At 42.6% G+C, this 26,777-nt stretch overlaps 1 protein-coding gene across 4 annotated transcripts in view; it reads right to left on the reverse strand.

The window, feature by feature from the left end:
• Window positions 1-26,777, reverse strand: part of LOC137369810 (protein tyrosine phosphatase type IVA 3-like) — a 246,789-nt gene that overhangs the window by 170,591 nt on the left and 49,421 nt on the right. The window contains exon 1 of one of the 4 annotated variants that reach the window (XM_068031349.1): window positions 15,656-15,761. The exons of 2 other annotated variants lie outside the window; for them this stretch is intronic. The gene's annotated coding sequence lies outside the window, so the exon portion shown is untranslated. Of the gene's footprint in view, window positions 1-10,198; window positions 10,453-15,655; window positions 15,762-26,777 lie in introns of those variants that run through there. One more of the 4 variants, XM_068031345.1, reaches the window with a different exon arrangement.

Genomic DNA, 26,777 nt, shown 5'->3' on the forward strand with positions numbered 1-26,777 from the left:
AACATTAAAAAAACAAAATCGTACAAGGACTAGGGGATACAGATTGAAAGGTTTGGGCAAAAGATGCTGGGGAATACGAAGAAGCACTTTTTTCATGCAGCGGGTGGTCATGATCTGGAATTCACTGCCCACAAGGGTGGTGGAGACGATCAATGGCTTCAAGAGGAAGTCGGATGGCCACCTGAGAGAAATAGACTCAAGGCTACAGGGTTTGAGCCAGGGAGTGGAGCTGACTGCATAGCTCCGTGGAAAGCTGACATGGACACGGTGGGCTGAGTGGCCTCCTTCTGTGCTGTAAATGACTATAGCTCAAAGCGAATCTAACCATCTCCCCTTGACATTCAATGGCATTACCATAGCTGACTCCCCTGTGAACATCCTGGGGGTCACCACTGACTAAGAACTGAACTGGAGCAGCCATAAAATACTGTGGCTAAGACAGCATGTCAGAGGCTGAGAATTCTGCGGCAGGTAACCCACCACCTGCTCCCCAAAGTCTGTCTAAAAGACGTATGTCAGGAGTGTAACAGAATACACTCCACTTGCCTGGATGAGTGTGGCTCAGGAAGCACGACCCCTATTGGAACAAAGTAGCCCACTCGTTTGGCACCCCGTCCACCATCTTAAACATTCACTCCCTCCACCATGACGCACCATCTGCAAGATGCATTGCAGCAATTCACCAAGGCTCCCTCGATAGCACCTTCCAAACCCATGACTACTTCCACCTTAAATGACGAGGGCAGCAGACATGAGGGAACACTACCATTTGCAAGTTCCCCTCCAAGCCACACACCATCCTAACTTGGAAATGTTTCACGTTCACTCACTGTCACAGGATCAAAATCCTGGAACTCCCTCCGTAACAGCACTATGGCTGTACCTGCACCAGATGGACTGCTTTCACCACCACCATATCAAGGGAAATTAGGGATGGGCAACAAATGCTGGCATTGCCAGCGACGCCCACAACGCATGAACGAAGATTTTAAAAATGGCTTTAAGTTTCAGATTCATGTTTGGGACTGGAATATGTCACTTTCAAACTGAATATGGAATTCAATTGTATTATGATCACTTTTTCCCAGTGAATCTTTTACTATGAGATTGCTAATCAACACTACCTCATTGCACAATACTAGATCTAAAATAGTTTTATTTCTAGTTGGTTCCACAACATTCTGTGCTAAGAAACTGCCACAAAAATATTCTACAAACTCAACTTCCAGACCACCTTTGCCAATTTTATTTGTCCAGTCTATGTGAAGATTAAAGCCCCCCACAGTTATTGCTTTGCCTCTAAGAAGCTCCAATTATTTCTTGCTTAAATGATCTGTCCACAGTATAACTACTGTTAGGGGGCCTATAAACTACTCCCACCAGTGTTTTCTGACCCTCGCTAATCCTAATCTCCATACGGATTCAAATTCCTGAATTTTGAGCCAAGATCCTTTCTCACTATTATCCTTACGTCATCCTTTACAATCAGGGCTGCTCCGCCTCCTTTTCCATTCTGTCTGTCTTTGAGATGTTGTATACCCTGGAATATTTATTTCCAAACCTTGGTCACCTCGTAAACAAGTCCATGTAATGGTGAATCAATCTAAATTTTACAAAGTTTACAAAGTTATAAGCGGCATGGACAGAGTGGATAGTCAGAAGCTTTTTCCCAGGGTGGAAAAGTCAGTTACTAGGGGACATAGATTTAAGGTGAGAGGGGCAAAGTTTAGACGGGATGTGCGAGGCAAGTTCTTTACACAGAGGGTGGGGAGTGCCTGGAACTTGCTGCCGGGGGAGGTGGTGGAAGCAGGTACCATAGAGACATTTACGAGGCATCTTGACAAATACATGAATAGGATGGGAATAGAGGGATACGGACCCCGGAAGTGCAGAAGGTTTTAGGCAGGCATCAAGATCGGCGCAGGCTTGGAGGGCCGAATGGCCTGTTCCTGTGCTGTACTGTTCTTTGTTCTTTGTAAATCATTTATCTCTATTTGTGCCGCTCGTTTATCTATCTGATTTCAGATGGTTCACGTATTCAGATAAAGAGCCTATAATTTTAATTTATTTTACTATTCTTTGCATACACTTTATTTGCTGTTGCACTAGTACCATTAAACACTCTGTCCCTTCCTGTCTTGACCCACACTGCTGGACGGTTCTATTGTCCTGACTTTCCTCTCTGGATTTCTAAATCTCCCTTTACCTGAACCCTGCCACCACCACCACCCCCCCTCCCCACCCCAGTTAGTATAAAGCCTAACTGGGTATGCAATTCGCCAGGGCAGATTCCAGCCCAGTTTAAGTGGAGCCCATCCCAACGAAGCAGCTCCCTCCAACAAGTACTGGTGCCAGTGCCCCACAAATCAAAACCCTTTGTTCCCATATCACTCTTGGAGCTACGCATTTAACACTAATCTGCTAGACCCTATGCCAGCTGGCATGGGCTCCGCTAACAATCCAAAGGTACCTTTGAGGCTCTGAATTTTAATTTGGACCTTAACTCCTCAAACTCTCCCAGATCATTCCCAATTCCACCTATGTCATTGGTTCCTACGTGGACCTTGACAACTGGATCCTTCCCTTCCAACCACAAGTTCATCTCCAGCCACAAGATGTCCTTAATCCTGGCACCGGGCAGGCAACACAACCTTCAGAGCTCCCGGTCACAGCTGTAGACAACAGTATCTACCCCCTGACTATACTGTCCCCCAACACTAGCATACGAATTAGGAGTAAACTACTCAGCCCCTCAAATCCACTCTGCCATTCAATAAGATCATGGCCGATCTGATTATAACCTTGACTCCACATTCTTACCTACCCCCTATAACCTTTCATCCCCTTGCTCATCAAGAATCTATCTACTTCTGCCTAAAAATATTTAAAGACTCTGCTTCTGCTTTTTTAGCAAGAGTTCCAAAGACTCATGACCCTCCGAAACAAAATTCTCATCTGTTTTAAATGGGCGACCCCTTATTTTTAAATAGTGACGCCTAGTTCTAGATTCTCCCACAAAGGACAACATCCTTTCCACATATGCCTTGATAAGACCCCTCAAAATTGTGTGTTTCAATCAAGTCGCCTTTTATGCTTCTGAACTCCAGCAGATACAAGCCTGGCCTGTCCAACCTTTCCTCATAAGACAAGCTGCCCATTCCAGGCATTAGTCTAGTAATCCTTCCCTGAATTGCTTCCAACATATTTACATCCTTCCTTAAATAAGGTGACCAATACTGCTACACAGTACTCCAGATGTGGTCTCACCAATGCCCTGTATAACTGAAGCATAACCTCCCTACTTTGTATTCAATTCCCCTTGCACCAATAACCTATTAGCTTTCCTAATTACTGCTGAACCTGCATACTAACCTTTTGAGAGTCATGCACTAGGATGCCCAGATCCCTTTGCATCGCAGAGCTCTGCAATCGCTCACCATTTAGATATGCTTTTTTATTCTTGCTGTCAAAATGGACAATTTCACATTTTCCCACATTATACTTCATTTGCCAGATCGATGCCCACTCACTTCACCTATCTATATCCCTTTGTAGCCTCCGATGTCCTCTTCACAACTACTTGCCTACCTATCTTTGTCATCAGCAAATTTAGCAACCATACCTTCGTTTCCTTCATCCAAGTCATTTATATAAATTGTAAAAGGTTGAGGCCCCGACACTGATCCCTGTGGCACACCACTCGTTACATCTTGCCAACCAGAAAATGACCCATTTATGCATACTCTCTGTTTCCTGTTAGCTAGCCGATCTTCTCTCCATGCCAGTCTGCTACCCCGGACACCATGAGCTTTTATTTTCCGCAATAACCTTTGTTGATGTGGTACCTCATCAAATCCCTTCTGGAAATCCAAGTACAGTACATTCCCTTTATCCACAGCACATGTTACTTCCTCAAAGAACTCCAATAAATTGGTTAAACATGATTTCCCTTTTACAAAACCATGTTGACTCCACCTGATTACCTTGAATTTTGTTAACTGCCCTGCTAGAATGTCTTTAATAGCTTCTATCATTTTCCCTATGACCGATGTTAAGCTAATAGGGCGGCACAGTGGCGCAGTGGTTAGCACTGCAGCCTCAGAGCTCCAGCGAACCGGTTTCAGTTCTGGGTACTGCCTGTGCAGAGTTTGCAAGTTCTCCCTGTGGGTATCCGCCGGGTGCTCCGGTTTCCTCCCACAGCCAAAGACTTGCAGGTTGATAGGTAAATTGGCCATTGTAAATTGCCCCGAGTGTAGGTAGGTGGTAGGAGAATGGTGGGAATGTAGGGAATATGGGGTTAATGTAGGATTAGTATAAATGTTGGTCAGCACAGACTAGGTGGGCCAAAGGGGCCTGTTTCAGTGCTGTATCTCAAATTAAAATTAAAAAATTAGCTTGTAGTTTCCTGCTTTTTGTCATCCTTTTTGAATAAAAGGAGTTACATTCGTTATTTTCCAATCTAAATGGAACCTTCCCAAGATTTGGGGGATTTGGGGAAATTGAAAGCAATGCATCAACTATCTCACTAGCCACTTCTTTTAGGACCCTAGAATGACATCCCTCAGGACCCAGGGACCTGTCAGCCACATTCCTTTCCGCTTCTCCTCTCCTACCCCTACCCCCATCCCCCAATTGAATGGCATCCTGCACTAAAGTGCCATGGTCAGTTTTCTCATCCACTCTACAGTCCTTGGTCTCATCTACACATGCATCAACCAACACGTACCTGTTGGTCAAAGTCAAGGGCTGAGGCTCCTCCATCACTACATGCTGGATCCCCATACCTGCCTGGCTTGCAGTCACACCCTTCTGTCCCTGATCAATGACCAACTCAAATGTTCTACCTAACCTAACGGGTGTGACTGCCTCCCAGATCAACGTGTCTGACTAATTCTCCTCCAGCCTGATGCCCCGCAATGTCTGCAACTCTGTCACTGGACTAGCAATCCAGGAACCCAGGCCAATGCACCAGTTCCCACATTAAAGTTTATCTTTTTACTGGGAGGCGGAGGCGGGTGGTATAGAAGAGCTCCAGAAAAATCTGATGACCATGTTCAGCAGGCATTAACTGCGTTGATCAGCACAGACACGTAATCTTTCATGTGAAGGGACAAAAATGAACCATTTTGTCCAATTTTGCCTTGATAACGGTTCATATGCAAGCGGCTTATAAACAAGCTGCATTAAAAATAAATTCTACAGCTTAACATATTTCCACAGACCTGCAAGTTTATTTCCCTTCAAGTGCCCATCGAATGATCATCTCTGCTTTCACCACTTGGAATAAGTAGTTGCATCAGATAAAGTTGGAAGCCCAAATATTCCTGACATCTTGGTGGGTACAGTGGCACAGTGGTTAGCACCGCAGCCTCACAGCTCCAGCGACCCAGGTTCAGTTCTGGGTACTGCCTGTGCGGAGTTTGTAACTCCTCCCTGTGACTGCATGGGTTGGGTTTCCACCGGGTGCTCCAGTTTCCTCCCACAGCCAAAGACTTGCAGGTAAATTGCCCATTGTAAATTGCCCCTAGTGTAGGCAGGTGGTAGGAGAATGGTGAGGATGTGGTAGAGAATATGGGATTAATGTAGGATTAGTATAAATGGGTGGTTGTTGGTCGGCACAGACTCAGTGGGCTGAAGGGCCTGTTTCAGTGCTGTATCTCTAAATAAAAAAATAAAAAAAATGACAATGGCACATCCAGCCCTGTTCACCCTACAAAGTCCTCCTTACTAACATCTCAGGGCTCATGCCAAAATTGAGAGAGCTCTCCCACAGACTAGTCAAGCAACAGCTTGACAGTCATACTCACAAAAATCATTCTTTACAATGTTCCAGACACTACCATCACCATCCCTGGTTATGTCCTGTCCCATCGGCAGACATACCCACCAGAGGTGGCGTGGCAGCACAGTTGCACACAGTCGGGAGGGGGTACAAAAGCAGGGAAGTTATGCTTAATCTTTATAAAGCTCTGGTTAGGCCCCAACTGGAGTACTGCATCCAAGTTCTGGTCATCACACTTTATGAAGGATGGGAGGGTCCTTGAGAGGTTGCAGAGGAGATTTACCAGAAAGGTTCCAGGGATCAAGGACTTTAGTTACAAGGTTAGGTTGGAAAAGCTAGATTTGTTCTCATAGCAAAGGAGATTGAGGGGAGAGTTGATAGAGGTGTACAAGAATATGACAGGCTTTTCTAGTTAGACAAGGAAAAACGGTTTCCATTAGGGGACACAGATTGAAGGTTTTGGGCAAGAGCTGCAGAGGTGATGTGAGGAAGAACTTTGTTTACATAGCGAGTGATAACACTGCCCACAAGGGTGGTGGAAGTGGAGACAATGGATAACTCCATGGAGAGCCAGCATGGACCCGATGGCCTCCTTCTATGCCGTAAATAAGACTGCGCGATAGCAAACACTGTCTACTTTTATAAAAAGCAGATGACTTAACTGACAGCTTTATAGATCCTCTATAAATGCTAAAATCGCTTTCCTGAGCAGCGATCATAGTTACACTTAAATATTCTGACTTTGGTTACTTGCTCCAACTCTGACACTAAAATCATTTTTCAGCTATCCGTAATGATTGCTACTTCGGTTACTTAGATCTAACGCCTTCTTAAACTGGTTACATTGTTGTTCATTATTTGTCCTGCCTCTTATTTTGGTATATTCTTCAAACTTTGGAGATATTTATTGCTACACAGTTCTCCATGATACTAATCAGTACAATTGCATAAGTGTAACAATTGCATTCTGTCACACTTAGTCATATGGCTGACATAAGCCAGCAGCAAATCAGAACTGAAGTGGTCTGAAGAATGCATGAATCAAAACCAGGAAAGTGGGAAGGAAGTTACTACTGCAAACCTATGAAGACTTATGAAAACTGCTCCTGAATAACTAGTCATGAATGCTTACAAATAAAAGAAAAAGCAAATAGCTCACACAAATATTTAAGTCAATACTGGTAGTTTACCGTTGCTTGTTTTTGTTCATCCTCTAATCCCAAAACAATCTAATTTTTTCAGTGGAAAAATGAAAGTGTCTCCATGTCCAACAGCATTTCAGTTTTCTTTGAGCTGATGTTTTCCATAATAGCTAGTATTTTCAGAAAACAAGACAAGCAGAGAGTGACAGAAGTAACAAAGGACACAAAAGAATAGAAACTGAATGTTTCAACACACATCCATCACCTATTATTTATATTTAAAATTCCAAAACAGTTCTTCTCAAAAGGCATACATGATCTTACAGTTGCAGTCCATAAATGATCTACCAATTATTTAGTTTCCAAGAACTTATTTTGCTGTTTCCGGCACCTGAAATCTTAAGAAAATAAGTAAGCCATCTTAGGGTAAAATATATTCTTAATAGGTAAATTTTAGAGCAACAGAAACACTGGCCATTAAGAGGATGCTGTTTGTAAACCCGTCCCTTCCACTGTCCAGGAGATATAAACATCGTTGCTTAGAAGTCAAAAGAAAAATTATTCAATGAAGACAATTTATTTATTATTTGCAGTTCCAGTCAAAGAGTATCTTCCTAATTATTAGTCATCGTGATCTTTATTTTGCAAACCTCCAATCTGGTTCATCTCACCTACCAACATGCATGCTGTGTGGAGTTCAAAAAACCCAATAAAAATAAATATGTAGTTAAAGATCAGATTATAATAATGAAGACCATTTATCTTTGTGACAAATAAGGAACCATTTTTATCCATGATTCAGAAGGATATTGCTTACATTTTGTTGGTACATAAGTGGTTAAAAAGCAGAATCACTCTCAAATAATCATACACCAATTTAACTTGGCATTTATTGAAACAATTAGACTGGCTGTTGCCAAGTAGTTACCCAAGGGAGGAGCCAAGCTATCCAGTAAAACAAACATCTTGTGAAGCTTGTTGAAACATTCTTGAATTGCAGCTCCTTTTGTATTTAACAAGTTATTTAAATTCACTGGGTCCTGACAACTGGTTTGAAATTTTTGATCAAACTACCTTTTTCAAATCACTGAGTTTATCCGGAGTCTCTTAAGTTAGTTTATCAGGATAGAGATCTTGCATAGTGGTAATGAATGGCAAGGTTTTCTATTAATGTATAAATATTAAATCTAAGCAATGAAAGAATACATGGGACTTTTAAAAATGGGGACTAAAATTGTGTGTGCATGCCGTAGCCCAAAAATCCCCTGTCCATTAACCCACTTCACCTTAAAACTACACTTGGTCTTGACTCCCCATGCACAATGCCATGACAGTTTGAACAGCATCATTAAATTATTCAATAAAAGCAAAATACTGTGGATGCTGGAAATCTGAAATAAAGACAAGAAATGCTGGAAATAGTCAGCAGGTCTGGCAGCATCTGTAGAGAGAGAAGCAGAGTTAACGTTTAGGGTCAGTGACCCTTCTTCAGAACTAGCAAATATTAGAAATGTAGAAAGGTTATAAGCAAGTAAAGCGGGGGTGGGGCAAGAGATAACAAAAGGAGAAGGTGTAAATAGGACAAGGTCACAATAGCTGACCAGAAGGTCATGGAGCAAAGGCAAACAATATGCTAATGGTGTATTGAAAGATAAAGCATTAGTACAGATAGTCTCCTCCGCTCAGTCCACAAGAAGGACCCCGAGCTTCCGGTTGCTTGCCATTTCAACACCCACCCCCCCACTTTCATGCTCACATCTCTGTCCTGGGATTGCTGCAGTGTTCCAGTGAACATCAACGCAAGCTTGAGGAACAGCATCTCATTTACCGATTATGCACACTACAGCCTGCCGGACTGAACACTGAGTTCAACAATTTCAGAGCATGACGGGCCCCCCATTTAACTTTTTAGTTATTTTTTCTTTTTAAAAAAAAATTTTTTTTTTGTTTGTTTTATTTCATCTAAGTTTGCTTACCCACTGTTTTTTTTTCATGTTTGTACTTGCGGTTGTTCAATTTTCAGTCCGTTCACACCCTATCTGTACTAATGCTTTGTCTTTCAACACCATTAAAATATTGTTTGCCTTTGCTCCATGACCTTCTGGTCAGCTATTGTGACCTTGTCCTATTTACACCTACTCCTTTGTTATCTATTGCCCCACCCCCACTTTACTTGCTTATAACCCTTTACATTTCTAATATTTGCTAGTTCTGAAGGGTCACTGACCTGAAACGTCAACTCTGCTTCTCTCTCCACAGATGCTGCCAGACCTCCTGAGTATTTCCAGCATTTCTTGTTTTTATTGAATTATTCAAAACTGTTTAATGGTTTGATAGCATCAGTTTAAAAATTTTAACAAGATCATGGCTAGGCCAATTAGAGTACTATGCAGACCTTTGGGTTTCCCATTCCAGAAAGAGTGTTAAAATCAGTGTACAAAATTCAGAGTGACATCAAGAATGAGAAAAAGTGGAGGAAACATTGAAATATTAGATGGCTATTAAATAAACATTCCACAGCAGATAATTTTCAAATAATTTATATTCATATTTATTTTAATGCTATTTCCCTCAATCCTAAGAAGCATATTTAAGTTCAATATATAACATTTAGTGTGACATGAAATGAAGTGAGGGGCCAAAATTTGATATCTGTCAACCCACTGAATTCCCAATCTGAACTGTGCTATTACATGGAGGCAAGGGAAACTCCAATGAAGAATCTTTTGCTCAGTCACTCTTGTTCTCCTGTTGGTGGTTAGCTAAGAATAGTAGAACAGTAGAGTGGGCATCAGTTTCTCTTCAGCTTCCAGGATTAATGTAGTTGGAGCGATTCAAGAAAGGGCAGAAAATCATGCAAAAGACAATTCCATTTGGTACCTTCAACTCCATAATTCCATTAACTAGCAGTGTAGCTCCAATTCCAAAAGAAGAACATAGATGAATAGGACACATCACATCTTAGACTGCCAAGAAATTCCCTCAATTAATCAGAAGTCTACATTCACATTTTGGAAAATTAAAATGTTTCATGGTTAAAAACAAATAACATTGATTGTTTTGATTGGATTCAAAGGAAATCAACTTTGCAACACATTACTTTTCTTCAAGCCGAGCTTTACCACATTTTGTTTCAGGATGCTTTAGCATATGGACATACACATAGAACTGGAAATGCACAAACTTTAAGACATCTGTAGTTTTAGAGAAGTTATCTTATTTTTAAAAAAATCCTTATATCCTAAGAAAACTGCTAAACTACTGGATATTTTACCTGTTTAGAACTGAGCGACAATAATTATCTTAAGCTTGATCTCCACCTGTCAGCTGCAGTTATCCCATTTTCAGTTCCAGAACAGATTCTTCTGGGACGTTAGCCAAATATCAAGGCCAGACAGCTGTAGGGGAAATAAGCCAGGATGGTGAGCACGGGGCAGGAAGTTTTGCCTGCTGGCTTAAGTTCAGATCCAAGCAGCCAGATCTATTGTGCTGCAAGCCAAGCAGGAAACTGATCAAATTTATATAGTAAAGCAAACCAGTTCTATTGTGAACCTCCTCCCTAAAGACCACAGCCACCCACATCAGTGGGGCCTTTAAAGGGAGGCAAGAGGAAGCAGAGATCTTATAACGTACGTCAGAACAAGAGTGTTCTGGGTCATGAGTTAAAAGCTGCAATAGCTTTTACCATAGGCAGACTACACTATCACAAATTAAATCTTAATGTGTTACTATGTGTTTGCATCATTACAAGCTAGATGAGTGTAAGTAACCCTTTACAAACTAAGTTACAATAAACCACTTTAAAGCTCTATTCACTGCATTTACAGTACTAACTATGCAATATTCACTTATTCAGATCAAATATAAAAGGCAACCTGTAGCAGTAATTTTCTTTTATCTGCTCTTAGAGTAACTTTCATTTACATAGCTTCATTGACAAAGTTAAAGATCCCACAGTGCTTCCTAGGAATGTTATTGAACAAAATTTGACAGAGTTACATAAGGAGATATGGGACAGATGACCAAAAAACTGGTCAGAGTTTGGTTTTAAAGAGCATCTTAGAGAAGGAGCAAAGTGGAGGCACTTAGGGAGGGAATTCCAGAGCCTCGGTCCAGGCAGCTGAAGGCACAGCCACCAAAGGCGAAACTATTAAAATTGGGAATGCACAAGAGGCCAGAATTGGAGGAGGGCAGAGGTCTCGGAAGGCTATAGGAATGGCAGAGGTTAGAGAGATAGGGAAGGGCGAGGCTATCGAGGGAATTCAAACACAATAAGGATTTTAAAATCAAGTCATTGTCAGACCAAGTTCCAATATAGGTCAGTGAGCACAGGGGTGATGGGCGAACAGCACTCAGCGAGAGAGCTAGGATGTGGACAGCAGAGTTTCGGATGAGTTCAAGCTTAGAGGGTGGGAGATCAGCCAGGAGAGTATTGGTATCGTCAAGACTAGAAGTTACAATGGCATAGTTGAGTGTTTCAGCAGCAGCTGAGCTGAGGCAGGGGTGGAAATGGACATGCTAGAGAGGTGGAAGTAGGCGATATTGGTGATGGACAGGATGTGCGGTAGAAAGCTCCCCTCAGGGTTAAATAGGACACAAAAGTTTCAAAAACCTCAGACAGACAATGACATGGGGCAGGGATGGCATGAGTGACTCAGGAACAGTTTGTGGCAGGGATCAAAGATAATGGCTTCGGCCTTCACAATATTAAGCTGGAGGAAACTTCTGCTCATCCAGGACTGAATGTTAGACAAGCAACACGATAATTCAGACAGGAGTCATCGAGAGAGGCGGTGGTGAGGTAGAGCTGGGTGTCATCAGCTTACATGTGGATTCAGATGTCGTACTTTCAGGCGATGTCACCGAGGGGCAGCATGGAGATAAGAAATAGGAGGGAAAAGAACAGATTCTTGGGTGGCTCATTTTCATAAGAATAGGAGTAAGCTATTCAACCAGTCAAGCCTGCTTTGGCATTTCGTCTGCCATGGCAACTTACTTTCAAAACACCATTTTCTCCAGATCCTTAAATAATTTCATTTTGAAGTAAAAATTTAAAAATCTAATTCCTAATTAAATAGCTCAGTTGGTTTTGCATCTCGGGCCATCCACGGCAGAGTGGTGCACATAATCTTAGAATTTGAGCAAAACTGGTTAAAAGCAAATCCAGAAAAAAAAGAGTGAAAAATTTCTAAAGTTTATTTGCTTGTTCTGCTAGGGGTAAAAGTTGTTCCCCATCTACCCTGCCAATTTACTTCATTATATTGTTACGACCAGGTGAGAAAGGTGTCTAGGGGTCCCGCTCAGCCTTCACCTGGTCTTACCGTAACAGAGTTTAATTTTAAACACTGTTTTTAGCTCCCCCTTGGCGAATCCTTGTTCGCCACCTTCCAATTATAAGGCAAAGAAACTAGCTCAAAACAGGTTTTCTTAGGTTTAAAAAGATTGAAATTTATTAAACTCCAATTTGGTTGACACCTACGCATACACAATGCGCCCACACTAGCATGTAGACATAATACACACATGCAAAATAGAGCCTAAAAAATGTGGAAAAGTTTGAGGCAATATCAGAAGAGTTTTTGTTATGGTTCTTCAAGATCACTGTAGAGTTCATGATTGTAGGTAGATCTTGCTTTTCGTTGGGGCCCAGTATTCTTCTTAAACCTTGTTTGCTGTCGGAGACTATTTTCTCTTGGGGTTCATGCATCTTCAGTGGATTCAGAGGCTTGTGAGAAAGAGATGGGGGCAGACAGGAGAGATCTTCTCAGTCCCGGAGCAAACAGACACTCTCAGTTCAAACAGTTTGTACAATTCAGAAAACCCAGGTTGCTAAGCAGGTTAGTCATGTGACTAACTGGTCTGACCACATCTTGGACTGCATCACCCTAGCAGTATCTGGAATGCTCCTCTTACACACAATACCTGGTAATCAAGGTCCACTGTGGGTTGAATGTGTCAAGGATGGTCCTTTGTCCTGCCGAGCACCATCTTAATATGCAAATTATTTTTCCAGCCATGGCTGATCTGTTTAACAAGTCCTTTCTTCACTCCAGTAACAGTCTAAAATCAATGTTCATGACAAAATTAATATGTCTCATTCTTGGCAGATGGCAGCCTAGCATGACAAGAGAGTCCACATTCTGTATGCATTGTGTGTGCTGTGATGGCCCTAGGTGATGTTTCATTAGTCATGTCCATTCTATGCATGTGCTTTTCTCTTTACCTCTGATGTCCCATGAGCCGTCAACACTAGTAAAAGTAAATTTTGGAGTAAAGCCCTCTTGGGCCACTTTTACAAGACCCTACAAATAATATAAAGTCCCATTTTCTCAGTGCATACTAGGTAGTACACCTACTCACTAAATTGCTCACTTTGAAATGGCTATAGGCTTTATATAAATTTTCTATCTCATTGAGGTTCATGCATAATTCTGTCCAATACAACACCGGAAAAGGCCATGCAGTCTCTTCTCTTGAAGCAATTTCAATAGAACCTTTCCCCTAGCAAAAAAAAAAGCTATTATCCCAATTGAAAAAAAAAAATCAATAAAGACATATTTAAGTTAGGCCCTGCTGAAGTCACCAAAAAGACTACTGCAATCACTATACGCTCTTTCCAACTAGATAAAAACTGGCCGGCAATATAATGGGTATGATTTTACCAATAGGGGAAAAATCCAAAAACCCATCTTGAATGCAGCTGAACATAACCCAATATATCCAAAAAGGATCTTCAAACATAATTCTCACCCTTCTCCCTGCACTCTTCAGCACAAAATTTTCTGCCCACATAGTTGCTGAAAATGACACAGCGAGGGAAATAGGGCATCTGGGACCCAAGTGAAGGTATATCCTTACATCAATGAGATTTAATGATTGGGCAAAAGTAAAAGAAAGGACTGAGAAGGAGGATGAATTAAACAGATGGAACTCAATGTCAAAACATGTGACATAAGAGAAATAGAGGAAAAGATTGTATGGAGAAAAAAGAATCCATTTATTTTAAATTTGACATTTTTAAAACCTCCAAACCTGAAGGACTGTGACTGTACACTAAATAGTTAATTTTCAGTGCCAGATTGCCAATCATTAACACTTATTGCATTGTTAAGAGTATGTAGGATTGTAATGCCAAAAGTTAACTTTGTGAAAAGTGTAATTCTCAATTAATGGGCAAATGCAGCAAATTCCTATAAAATATGGAGGAACTCAGGGCAAGATGCCACTTTCATGATGCTAATGATGGAGCAGCGCAGCCCGGACAGCAACTTCTGGATATACCCATTTAAGCACTTGTCTGCTCCTTGCGTGAGATTACTTATCATTTACCCATAAATAATGGTTAGGCACCATTATAGCCTTGCCATCATTTTAACAGCAAATTCTGGCCAATTGACACTAATTCCAGATATCAATCGAAGCATCAATTATCTACTGCAAACAAATCCCAACATAATCCCAAATCAAACAGGATACAGTCCTATTGCACTAAATAAAGATCAGAGTTAATAGAAACTTGGTAACTTCTGCATGCAGAAACACGATCAAACACCACAAAAGTGTCTTTTAATGAAGAAAGGAACTTGTGTACCAACAATGACAATTCAAGTTATTCAAATGAATTATTCTGACAGAACTTGTGAAATGTTGATAGTCTGCTGGGCCTTTGATTAAAAAGTTACTTTCCTTATCTGAAGACCACAAGTAGTACAACATGCTGCAGGCTATAAGAAATGTGTTTGAATATTATAAACAAGCAATGCTGCCAAGCCCTCAATTCTGGGGATGAGCCAGTGTAACTATCAGCGTGCGTATGCAGTTTACAAGGTCAGACAAATTTATTTCCTTTCCCGTCTTTACTATCATTACTAGTGCAAACGTCTTGCATTCTATTCACAGGGCTGCACAGATTTAACAAAAATCAATGGATACGTTGGAATTGTGAAAGAAAACTTCATAGGTTTCTTGGTAAAACAGATGTTTCTCTAACTTCCACAGCGGGCTCCTTGATGTATTTTGTGCACAACGTATATATTTTAAACATAAAGCTATTTATAAATGCATTATATAATGTGGGCATTAAAGGCTCCAAACATAATGAAAGTGCCAAAGATCAATTCCTACAGTCATAGGCACACTCAGTCTATCTGCACATCCACCAGTTTCAGAGTTAGAATTTTCAGGAGTCATTTAAGGACCGGCCTCCAGTAAGTAATTGGCCATTTACACCACTTGTAGCTTGAATCCATGGCATTCCTACATTATATCCACTCTGCAGAGCAAGAAAACTATAGACAAAATATAAATCACAGCAGTACCCATAATTTCCCGCAGAAAATAGAGTATAAAACAGAGATGAAAAGTTTACCTTTCCATTTTACTGCTGAAAAGGGAAAGTGACAGGCATTTGCTAAAAAAAAAATGCTGCATGACAGCTCATTTCAGAAACTAACCATTATTTCATGCCTTCCAACCTCTCATCTTTTCAGAAAACACCAAGCCAGAAGTAACGCTTACAAACCTAAATATATTCTACTAGCAAGACCATTGGATTAAAAATAATTCAGATCATAGTCACCTACAACCCTGCTATTTTTTTTTAAAGCAGGTACAATAAAAATGGATGAAATACTTCTTCCAGAAACAACTTCTAGCTTCCTGTGTTTTTTCTGCTCTATAAATACATGAATTGTACTACACTTGTAGTCTGCAAAATTATAAAAATACTTACAATGCAAGTAAAATGTAGCCAATGAAAAGCTTTTGTTTCACAGTCTTTAAAATAGGTTCTTTTCTAGACCAAAGACAGAAATGAACAGATTGGAAGTGGTTGAAAAAACAATGCAGCCCTGAAAGCAATTATACTTACTGTAATACATAAGTAACTTGTCAAACAAATCACATGACTCAAAGTTACTGTCTGTGCATTGCCTATGCAGTGAATTGCTATGCCAAACGAACTTTGGAAAGCACAACATTAAGGGAGGTCTACACATATTTTCTCAGACTACATGCGAACTTTGAAGTGCCCTGGAACCCTGCCTAAACCACAGTTTGGAATCCATGCCCCCATCTGCAAAATGAGTAAAGGTCCACATGGCCAATTTCTGACCTCAAACAAGGGGAACCACTGAAAAGGATTCTGAACGTCATTGCTGTAACTTGAAGGGAACTGCTGTAGTGTTCTCATTTTCAGCTAGCTAAGGTCATGTGGAAGTATTTAGAACTAAATGTCTCACTAGGGAGCCATTGCCATGTACCATCAGTCTTGAGAAAGGCCCTTATCAAATACTGAAGGGTTTTGTTAATCTAACAGGCGTCACAGAGCTGGCATTGCTTGCAATAGCATTACATCTACTAAGCAGTACATCCAAGGATACCCACAAGCTTAGTTCCCATAAATTCATGGGATATTACAGTTCAGGAATTAACCTTAAAGCAATGTTACACTAATATAAATGCATATGTATCCAAAATGCACATTATAAACCTATTCCAATACTATGATATACAGTGCACTTTTAGAATCCCCTGCCCTTTCCCCCAAACCCTTTAAAAATTTTGATTTACAAATATTTATCTGTTTTCCTTTTTTAAAAAACTTGCTTCCATTATTATTTCTGATGGGGCATTTCAAAGATCTCCCTTCATTCTTTTGGCCATGATCTTAAATTTATACTGTCTAGTTAACAATTCACTGACCAGTAAAAGTTTTTTTTCATACTTCCCTCATCAAAACATCTCTAGTTTGAATACCTCCACCAGCTTGTTTTAATTAAGAGTCCCAGTTTCTCTAGTCTCTCATTTCTATCATCTAGTAAATCTCTGCTTCTCCATGGCCCTAAAGCCCTCAGAAAAAAACGCCCCAAAGTAGTACACAAATATTCTATTTGTGGTCTAACCAATGATTTGTATAGGTTTGTCACCTTTTTGCTTTTGCACTTTGTTGTCCCTCATAAAATCTAGCATCCTACATCCTGTACAGCCTTGACTAGGTTGATGTAGAGAGGATGTTTCCACTTGTGGGGGAGTCCAGAACAAGGAGGCACCCTTTTAGGACAGCAATGAAGAGAAGTATTTTCTCTGAGGGTTGTGCGACTTTGGAACTCTCTGCCTCAGTAGATAGTGGAGGCAGGGTCATTGAATAATTTTAAGGCGGGGCAGATAGATTCTCGTTAGGCAAGAGAATCTAAGGTTATCAGGGATAGATGGGAGTGTGGAATTTGAGACAAACAGATCAGCCATGATCTTACTGAATGGCAGATCAGGCACGAGGGGCCGAATGGCCTACTTCTGCTCCTAATTCGTAAGTTCATATGCTTTTTTAAAAAAAAAAAATCAACTGACCCCCACTTTGAAGATTTGAATAGTTGAAACTGCAAGTCCTTTTCTTCTACTGCTTTAAAGATCTTACCATCTAGTATATGGGCAGATATTGTGGTCAGTGGTGAATGTTACACTTGCACTTTCCCATATACTCTTGAATGGGCTTTTGCACTGGAAGTTCCTGCCAGCCAACTAATGAAAAATTACAGCACCTTCTATAGCGCATCAAGGACCTGCATGAACAGGACAAGCAGCTGTGTCTCACTTTAACCATCCAGATTGAAGAATCTGGAATGAGCAGCGCAGAGTCTGAACCAGGAAGTGTCAATTAGAGTAATTAATTCAATAGCAAAAAAGAGAAAGTGTTGGAAATACTCATCTGGCAGCAGCTGTGGAGAGAGAAGCTGAGTTAACGCTTCAGATCAGTGACCTTAAACATTAACTCTGCTTCTGTCTCCACAGCTGTTGCCAAATCTGAGTATTTCAGCACTTTGTTTTTATTTCAGATTTCCAGCATCCGCAGTATTTTGCTTTTAATTCAATATCAAATCAAGTACAGAAAGAAAAAGAGGGGGGGGGGGGGGGGGGGGTAGTAGCGACAGAAATAAGAGGCAAAGAAGTAGATAAAAAATGACCTTTTAATATAGTCAATTATTAAAATCTGAAGAAATCAGATTCCACACCGATGCTCCCTCCAAGCTGTGCAGCCACGCAACAACCTAGAAGTTCCAGTGCAGGCTGAGTACAAGTCGACCCCTTTAAGTTACTGCATGCATGCCGCCACAATAAAAAATTTACATGATCTGCACACTTAAATGAATAGGCTGTGCATGGCAAACAAAAAAAAACTAGAATTTTGGTTCAAGCTCATTAAACACAATCTTCAGTGCCAGAAAGGTTGCATGGCAATGATTAAGACTTGCTATGCTGTTAAAAGGAATGGACAAGCCTTAACTTTTTCCAGTTTCGTTTTTAATAGAAAACAGTAACTCCACACTGTTCCACGTATTCCATTGACGAACCTCTCAATGAGATGCCATTCACACAGTTTTTGAAGGAGTGCATCTGTGACAGCAACTACCTGACTTCTGCGTTTAACTGTGCATGTGCAGTCGCTAAGTTGCTGTCCGAGTTACATATAAATAACGGAGAGTGCTATTCGCCTCATTGTTATTTTTAACCACAAACTAAAGAACTAGAATCAGAGAGACAAAAAGTCATTTACGGCACAGAAAGCCATTCGGCCCATAGAGTCCAAGCCAGCGCTCTCAGGAGCAACCCAGTCAGCCCCACTCCACCGCTCAATCTCCATAGCCTTGCAAGTTTATTTCCTTCAAGTGCCCATTCAATTTACTTTTGAAATTATAGATTGTCTCTGCTTCCACCACCAGCTAATTCCAGGTCATTACCACCTGGTGCATAAAAATGTTCTTCCTCATATTCCCCCTGCTTCTTTTGCCCAAAACATTCAATCGGTGTCCCTAATCCATGCATCATTAGTTAATGGGAACAGACTTTCCAAATCTAACTTCTCTAAGCCTGTCAAATCTCCTCTCAATCTCCATTGCTCCAAGCAGAAAAACCCCAGCTGTTCCAACCTAACCTTATAACTAAAATCCCTCAGCCCTGGAACCGTTCTGGTAAATCCCTGCACCGTCTCAAGGACCCTCACATCCTCTTCTTGAAGTGTGGTGACTAGAACTGGGGGCAATACTCCAGTTGTGACCTAACCAGAGCTTTATAAAGGTTCAGCATAACTTCCCTGCTTTGGTACTCAATACCTCTATTTATGAAGACCAAGATCCTATATGCTTTGCTAATTATTCTCCCAATATGTCCTGCCATCTTCAATGATCGATGCACATACACCCCAGGTCCTTCTGTTCCTGCACACTCTTTAGAATTGTGCCATTAAGTCTACATTGCCTCTCCCCATTCCTTCTGTCAAAATGCATCACCTCACACTTGCATTCCAAGATCAAAGTCATTTATATAGTTTAAAAAGCAGTGGTGGGAGCACTGAGCCTTGGAGAACACCAATGACTACCATCCTCCAGTCTGAAAAACAACTATTTACCACGACTGTGTTTTCTGCCCTCAAGCCATTTTTTCTTTAATCCAATTGGACACTGACAATCCTATTCAATGAGCCTCAATTTTGTTAACCAGACTTTAGAACCATAGAAAAATTATGTGGTACTCTCTCGATCACTTTCTTAAAATCCATATGGACAACATCCATTGCTTTCCCTTCATCAACCTTCTCTGTTACTTCATCAAAAAATTAAATTAGTCAAGCATGACAAAATCTGCGCTTGCTCTCCTTTATTAACTTGAACCTCTCTAAGTGTCTGCTGATTTTTTTCGCTCATTGTTTCTCAAACCTTACCCACCATTGATGTTAAACTAACTGGCCTGTAGCTGCTCAGACCTTCCTTACACTAGTTCTTGACTAAGGGGGTCACATTTGCCACTCTCCAATCCTCTGGCATTTTATTTTATTCATTCAGGGATGTGGGCATCACTGGCTAGGCCAGCATTTATTGCCCATACCTAATTGCCCTCGAGAAGGTGGTGGTGAGCTGCCTTCTTGAACCACTGCATTTCATTTGGGGTAGGTATACCCACAGTGCTGTTACGAAGGGAGTTCCAGGATTTTGACCCAGCGACAGTGAAGGAACAGCGATATAGTTCCAAGTTAGGATGGTGTGCGACTTGGAGGGGAACTTGCAGGTGGTGGCGTTCCCATGTATTTGCTGCTCTTGTCCTTCTAGTTGGTAGAGGTCGCGGGTTTGGAAGGTACTGTCTAAGGAGCCATGGTGCATTGCTGCAGTGTATCTTGTAGATGGTACACACTGCTACCACTGTGCATCGGTGGTGGAGGGAGTGAATGTTGGTAGATGGGGTGCCAATCAAGCGGGCTGCTTTGTCCTGGATGGTGTCGAGCTTCGGGTGTTGTTGGAGCTGCACCCATCCAGGTAAGTGGAGAGTATTCTCCTGACTTGTGCCTTGTAGATGGTGGACAGGCTTTGGGGAGTCAGGTGATGAGTTACTCGCCTCAGGATTCCTAGCCTCTGACCTGCTCTTGTAGCCATGGTATTTATATGGCTACTCCAGTTCCATTTCTGGTCAATTGTCGCCCCTAGGATGTTGATAGTGGGGGATTCAGCGATGGTAATGCCATTGAATGTCAAGGGGAGATGGTTAGATTCTCTCTTGTTGGAGATGGTCATTGCCTGGCACTTGTGTGGCGCAAATGTTACTTGCCACTTATCAGCCAGAGCTTGGATATTGTCCAGGTCTTGCTGCATTTCTACATGAACTGCTTCAGTATCCGAGGAGTCACGAATGGTGAACATTGTGGGCTAATCAGTGCACATCCCCACTTCTGACCTTATGATTGAAGGTAGGTCATTGATGAAGCAGCTGAAGATGGTTGGGCTTAGGACACTACCCTGAGGAACTCCTGCAGTGATGTCCTGGAGCTCAGATGATTGACCTCCAACAACCACAACCATCTTCCTTTGCGCTAGGTATAACTCCAGCCAGCGAAAGGTTTTCCCCCCCGATTCCCATTGACCTCAGTTTAGCTGGGGCTCCTTGATGCCATACTCGGTCAAATGCTGCCTCGATGTCAAGGGCAGTCACTCTCACCTCACGTGTTCAGCTCTTTTGTCCATGTTTGGACAAATGCTGTAATGAGGTTCGGGAGCTGAGTGGGCCTGGCAGAACCCAAACCGAGTGTCACTGAACAGGTTATTACTAAGCAAGTGCCGCTTGATGGCACTGTTGATGACACCTTCCATCACTTTACTGATGATTGAGAGTAGACTGATGGGGTTGTAATTAGCCGGGTTGGACTTGTCCTGCTTTTTGTCTGCAGGCCATACCTGGGCAATTTTCCACATTGCAGGGTAGATGCCAGTGTTGTAGCTGTACTGGAACAGCTTGGCTAGGGGGTGCGGAAATACTATTGCCGGAATATTGTCAGGACCCATAGCTTTTGCAGTATCCAGTGCCTTCATTCGTTTCTTGATATCACGCAGAGTGAATCGAATTGGCTGAAGTCTGGCATCTGTGATGCTGGGGACTTCAGGAGGAGGCAGAGATGGATCAACTCGGCACTTCTGACTGAACATTGTTGCAAATGCTTCAGCCTTATCTTTTGCACTGATGTGCTGGGCTCCCCCATCATTGAGGATGGGGATATTTGTGGAGCCATCTCCTCCAGTTAGTGGTTTAATTGTCCACCACCATTCACGGCTGGATGTGGCAGGACTGCAGAGCTTAGATCTGATCCGTTGGTTATGGGATCGCTTAGCTCTGTATCACATGCTGCTTACGCAGTTTGGCACGCAGATAGTCCTGTGTTGTAGCTTCACCAGGTTGACACCTCATTTTGAGGTATGCCTGGTGCTGCTCCTGGCATGCCCTCCTGCACTCTTCATTGAACCAGGGTTGATTTCCCTGGCTTGTTAATGGTATAGTGGGGGATATGCCGGGCCATGAGGTTACAGATTGTGGTCGAGTACAATTCTGCTGCTGCTGATGGCCCACAGCGCCTCATGGATGCCCAGTTTTGCATTGCTAGATCTGTTCGAAATCTATCCCATTTAACACGGTGATAGTCGATGTGAAGGCGGGACTTCGTCTCCACAAGGACTGTGCGGTGGTCAATCCTACCAATACAGTCATGGACAGAAGCAACTGCGGCAGGCAGATTGGCGAGGATGATCCCCCATTATTTTGGGGGGGGGGGGGGGGGGGGGGATTGGCAAGCCCTTCCACTATCGCCATCCCAACTTCTGTTAGCAACATGGGATGCAAAGCATCCAGACCAGGTGACATCTACCCTACGCATAGCCAGCCTTTTTGGTACCTCCCTCAATTTTTAACCAACTGCCTCTACTCTCTGCTTCTACTGATATTTTGTCAGATTCCTCTTCAATAGTAAAACACTGATACAAAGTACTCAAAGTATTTTAGCCTTGCCCTGCACCTCTAAGCAAATATTACCCTCTTTATCACTAATAGGCCCCATTCCACCTACTACCCACTTACTATTTACATACCAGTAGAAGATTTTTGGGTTCCCTTTTATGTTGACTGTCATTCTATTTTCATGTTCTCTATTTGTCAGTCTTATTTTCCTCTTCATCTCCCTTCTCAACTTATTGATGATGGCCTGGTTCTCACTTAATGAGTTCACCTGACATGCATCATACACCCTCTTTTTTTGTGTCATCATAATCTCCATCTCCCTCATCATCCAAGGAGCCCGGTTTTTGGTGACCCCACCTTTCACCCTTGTTGGAACATACCTAGCCTGAAGCATCTCTTTCTTAAAGATAATCCATTGCTCTGTTACAGATTTTTCTGTCAGTCTTTGGTTCCATTCTACCCTGGCTAGATCCCTTCTTGTTTAGATGTGCTACTTTATTCCGTTCTTGCTTTCCGACATCATCATGCTCGCCCCCACCTGCCAAGCATGAGGAATATTAATTTCACCATATAGACTTTAAATTTCAAGCTGAAGCGAAGAAAGGACTTGCTTTAAAAATAATTGCCAGATCTTGGCTGGAAAGACATTTGCATATTAACAGACAGGGTTTGGAAGGACAAAGCAGCCATTCCCTGACACATTCAACCCACAATGGACTTTTGATCAACAGACGTTGAAGGTGGGGGAGCTTGCATTCCAGGTTGACTACTAAGATGGCCGAATCCACAAATGGACAGTGACAAACCAGCTAGTCACATGATTAACCTGCTGGGCAACCTGAGTGTTTTGAATTTGTACAAATAATTTGGGCAGTAAGCAGAATGCTCATGGACTGAGAAGATCTCTCCTGGCTGGCTCGCCACAGCCTCTCCTGTCTGCCTGCTCCCATCTCTTTCTCATGGAACTCCAAATCCACTGAAGACATGAACCCCACGAGAGAAAAGTCTCCTATGGCGAACAAGGTTCAAGAAGAATACTGGGCCCCAACGAAAAGTAAGATCTACCAATAAAGGGCACGACAGTGAACTCGAAGAACAGTAACACAAAAATATCTCCTCAGATATTGCCTCAAACTTTTTCACTTTACTTGTGTTTTCTTTCTGTTTCTATCTGCAAGCATGTATCGCGTGTGCATGCTAGTGTGTACACGTCATACCCGAAGGCGTTAACCGAATTAGAGCTTAAGTTTAATAAAATTCACTTTTCTTCTTTAAATCTGAGAAAACCTGTTGTGCTGGTTTTTTGCCTTATAATTGGAAAGTGGTGAAAAAGGATTCACCAAGGGGGAGCTGAAAACAGTGCATTTAAAATTAAACCCTGTTACAGCAAGACCAGGTGAAGGCTGAGAGGGACCCCTAGACACCTTTCTCACACGGTTGCAACAGAAATTTGGGTGGTAGTATCCGGAATTGACCCACAGACAAACAAGAGAAATTGGAAGTGGGAAGCCAAATTGTTCCCAATCAAAAAAAGAGCGATACAGGTTTTCTTGTGGTTGTGTATGATTGAATACTAACATGTCTACAACTAAAGCTAGTAGCTCCCCAAGCCACGGTGAAGTAAACTGGGATAAGTTAAAAGCGCTGTCTATGGAGGAATTGAGGAAAATGGCTGAGCAGTGCGAGGTCACTGTATGTGGCAAGGCTAGGAAGTCTAAACTCCTAAGGCTAGTGGCCAACCATTTTTCCCTTGAATCTGAAGCAGAAGCAGTGTTAGAAGTAGATTCAGACAGGGTACTGCTGGCAAAATACAATTGGAACAATGGAAATTTGAATTAGAAGACAGGGAAAGAGAAAAAGTGAAAGGGAGAGATTGGAAAAAGAGAGGGGGGCACGAGAGGGAGAAAGAAAGAACCTTCCAGAAAGAATGCAAAGAGAGTGTTGAAGCAGCTTGAGTTAACTAAGGGGCGACAGAGTAACCCTAGTGAAAGTATGGCCAAAATGAAGCAGTGTAATTCAGGACTGGGTACAGAATTGTTAAAACTAGCTCAATTAATTCCAAGATTCAATGAGGAGGATGTAGAAGAATTTTGTGTCCTTTGAGGAACTGGCAATGCAGCTAAAATGGCCAGCTGAGACCTGGCCTCTTTTACTACAAAGCAAGCTAACTGGAAAAGCCCACGAGGTTACTCCCTGTTGCCAGAGAGTTCATCAAATTATGAACTGACTAAAAATGTTATCCTCTGGGCATATGAATTAGTACCCAAAGCCTATCGCCAAAAGTTTAGAACCTTCAAGAAGCAAGCTAACCAAACTTATCCGGAGTTTGAAAGTCAGCAAGCAGAGGCTTTTGACCAGTGGCTAAGGGCTCAAAGGACAGCTCAGCTATGAGAATCTCAGAGAAGTAATTCTGTTAGAGGAATTTAAACAAACACTCTCTTCCACTCTCCATAAAGACCCATATACAGGAGCAGGGGGTTCAGAGAGCCCGGCAAGTGGCCATTCTAGCTGATGAATTTGCTTTATTTTATGTCGGTTTCCCAGGGGAGAACCTTTCCTAATCATCCCCACAAATCCATAAGGGACAAAGGGTGGGAAGGGGATAGGAGTCCAAGCAGTCCTGAGAGAGAAAGGAAAGCAGGAGATACAGAGTGCCCTCCTCTAGCCAAAAAAGGTGCTGTGAGCAAGTGAGAGACCAGAGACCTGTGTGCTTCCTTTGCAATAAAGCAGGGCATTTAAAAGCTGACTGCTGGAAACTAAAGGGGAAACCGGTAGGGTTAATCAGGGCACATCTGCTTAGTGAAGACAGGACCCTGATGCAAAGCACAGCAGAACAAGCTGTGGCCTTAACTGCAATAAGACTGAGACCCAGGAAGCTTACGGCTGCAAGTGTAGGAAAATTTAATAGGATTCCTGAAAGTCATCAGGATTTTGTGTTTGAAGGGAAAGTAAGCCCATACCCCTTGAGCAGGGCACGCAAGCCCATAGTAATTCTCGGGGGCACAGGGGCCACTAGCTCCCTTTTACTGGGAAAAGGCCTGACCTTTCCCCCAGAGACTGCACTGAACACCAATGGTGGTGCATGGTATTGGAGGGCAGTATATACTTGTACCTGTACACCAGGTGCACCTGGAGTGCGACCTAATTTCGGGACCGGTGACCATAGGGATTGTCCCTAGCTTGCCTGTGGACATGGTTGACTTGCTCCTCGGCAATGATCTGGCAGGGGTGAAGGTGGTAGCCCCCCCAGTAGTGAAAGAAAGACTGCAGGAGGTCAGAGAGACAGGGCAGTGGGTAGGAGACAGACCCCTGCAGTTTTCCTGAATGTGTAGTGGATCAGGCCATGATTGAACCAGCTCCCCCAGAGAAGACTGAATTGGCACTACAGGCAGATGGCCATGAGGTCTGCCCGTCCGAGACTTTCTTTGGAAAGTTAGGAGACCCAGGGAATGAATTAAATGGATTTTCTCTAGCTGAGGCTCGGTGAGCCAACCCAGTGTTGCGAGTGTTAGCACAGGCTGCCCAGTTTGAAAGTGGAGTGAGTCCCCGATTGCTCCTATTTAAAGAAGGAGGTACTGATGAGGAAATGGAGTTCTCCTCACAGACCTGAGAGCAAGGAGTAGGCAGTAGTTCACCAGTTAGTGGTGCCGCACGGGTACCGGAGAGAAATATTAAGGGCCCATGAGACTATAGTGGCTGTACATGTCGGTTTACGAAAGACCAAAGCCCACATAAGGCAGCAGTTTGACTGGCTAAATCTCCACAAAAACGTGGTGGAGTACTGCAGGAGTTGCCACATGTGCCAGGTTGACAGGAAACCCTAAATAACAGTGAAACCTGCATCCCCAAGTCCTATACTAGGCTAGATGCAGGGAGGATGTTCCCAATGGCTGGGGAGTCTAGAACCAGGGGTCACAGTCTCAGGATATGGAGTAGGCCATTTAGAACCGAAATGAGTAGGCATTTCTTCACTCAGAGGGTGGTGAACCTGTGGAATTCTTTACCGCAGAAGGCAGTGAAGGCCAAGTCATTAAATATATTCAAGGAGGAGATAGATATATTTCTTAACGCCAAAGGGATCAAGGGAAATGGGGAGAAAGCGGGAACAGGGTATATTGAATTAGACGATTAGCCATGACCTTTTTTTGAATGGCGGAGCAGGCCCAAAGGGCTTAATGGCCTATGCCTGCTCCTATTTTCTACGTTTTTATGTACCAGTGTTAGGAGGACCCTCCAGCAGAGCTGGTGAACTGTAAAGACCCCCGCCGAGAACAAAAGTGGACAGGTGGGAAAAAGTTTAGGAACAGAAGGGGAGAAAGAGACCAAGAGGGGAGGTTCAAGGAGGTCCGGGAGGAATTCTGGATGAAAACCCCTACTGTCTGGTCAGCCAACTCCAGAAAATGTGAAAAGTTTGAACCCACATCCTCCTATGTAAATGCAGACAGTAGAAGCATCCCACCAAAGTATTTACAGGAACCTGCAGAGGCAAAGAAATACCTCGAGGGGGCAGAGAAACTGAGGGTGATGCCTCACCTAGTTGAAGTGCCATGGTGGGGGGGGGGGGTTGCAGTAGAATGCGCACAAAT

This window comes from Heterodontus francisci, chromosome 5, assembly GCF_036365525.1.
Source record: "Heterodontus francisci isolate sHetFra1 chromosome 5, sHetFra1.hap1, whole genome shotgun sequence".
In the NCBI taxonomy this organism is placed as follows: Eukaryota; Metazoa; Chordata; class Chondrichthyes; order Heterodontiformes; family Heterodontidae; genus Heterodontus; species Heterodontus francisci.